This window comes from Arachis duranensis, chromosome 2 (genome assembly GCF_000817695.3).
Source record: "Arachis duranensis cultivar V14167 chromosome 2, aradu.V14167.gnm2.J7QH, whole genome shotgun sequence".
Lineage (NCBI taxonomy): Eukaryota > Viridiplantae > Streptophyta > Magnoliopsida > Fabales > Fabaceae > Arachis > Arachis duranensis.
Window position 1 is genome coordinate 50491075 of NC_029773.3, and position 1341 is coordinate 50492415.

The 1341-nt window shown below is 41.5% G+C and overlaps 1 non-coding gene across 1 annotated transcript; it reads left to right on the forward strand.

The window, feature by feature from the left end:
• Positions 1–277: 277 nt before the first annotated feature.
• LOC127745195 (small nucleolar RNA R71) lies at positions 278–381 on the forward strand. The gene has a single exon (XR_008006392.1). It is a non-coding gene; the product is annotated as a small nucleolar RNA R71 (small nucleolar RNA).
• Positions 382–1341: the final 960 nt, after the last annotated feature.

Genomic DNA, 1341 nt, shown 5'->3' on the forward strand with positions numbered 1-1341 from the left:
GTTGATTCAACTGCATCTGTTTCAGTAGGTTGGTCATTTCACATATACTCTGGGTCAGAGCAGAAGTCTCTTTGCTAGAGGAAACCTCAGCAACAACTTTTGAGTGGCTGTGCCTATGCTTGTGATTCCTCGTGGACTCAGCTAAGTTGCTGATCAATTGCCTTCATCTTCGGTCTTGTACTTTTTCATAGAACCATTACTAGCACCTTCCAATGTGGTCTTGTCCTGAGGCTTCATGCCTTGTGTGAAGTAGCTGATCAACACCATCTTGCCAATCATGTGATGAGGGCATACGTCCAGGAGATTGTTGAAGCACTCCCAATATTCGTAGAGAGTCTCAGATTTGCCTTGAATAATCATAGAAATTTCTTTCCTCAATCTATCAGTAACTTCAGCTGGAAAGTATTTCTCCAAAAATTCTCTTCTAAGCGTATCCCAATTAGTAACAGTCACTTCAGGTTGAGTGTAGTACCATTCCCTCGCCTTTCCCTCAAGAGAAAATAGGAAGGCGGTTAACAGGATAGAAGTTTCATCCGCACCATGACGCCTAACAGTAGAACAGGCTGTCTGAAAATCCCTAAGGTGCTTACTAGGCTCTTGAACAGGTAAGTGGTGCACGAAATTGTGATCTCAATGGCGCCAACAACTTGGTACACATAATTGTAATCTCAACTCTTTTTCACAACTTTGCCCAACTAACCATCAAGTGTACTGGGTCGTCCAAGTAATAAACCTTACATGAGTAAGGGTCGATCCCACGGAGATTGTCGACTTGAAGCAAGCTATGGTCATCTTGTAAATTTCAGTCAGGAGGATTCAAATGGTTATGGAGTTTTGATAATTAAAAGATAAATAAACATAAAATAAAGATAGAGATACTTATGTAATTCATTAGTGGGAATTTCAGATAAGCGTATGGAGATGCGTTGTTCCTTCTGAATCTCTGCATTTCTACTGCCTTCATCCAATCCTTCATACTCCTTTCTATGGCAAGCTGTATGTTGGGGGATCACCGTTGTCAATGGCTACCGTCTGTCCTCTCAGTAAAAATGGTTCAAATGCACTGTTACTGCATGGCTAATCATCTGTCGGTTCTCACTCATATTGGAATAGGATCCATTGATCCTTTTACATCTGTCACTACGCCCAACACTTGCGAGTTTGAAGCTCATCACAGTCATCCCATCCCATATCCTACTCGGAATACCACAGACAAGGTTTAGACTTTTCGGATCTCAAGAATGCTGCCAATTGATTCTAGCTTATACCATGAAGACTCGAGCAAAGTATGGACTATTATATATTGATGAAAAGCCCTGGATGTCGACTTTCCAATGCAAT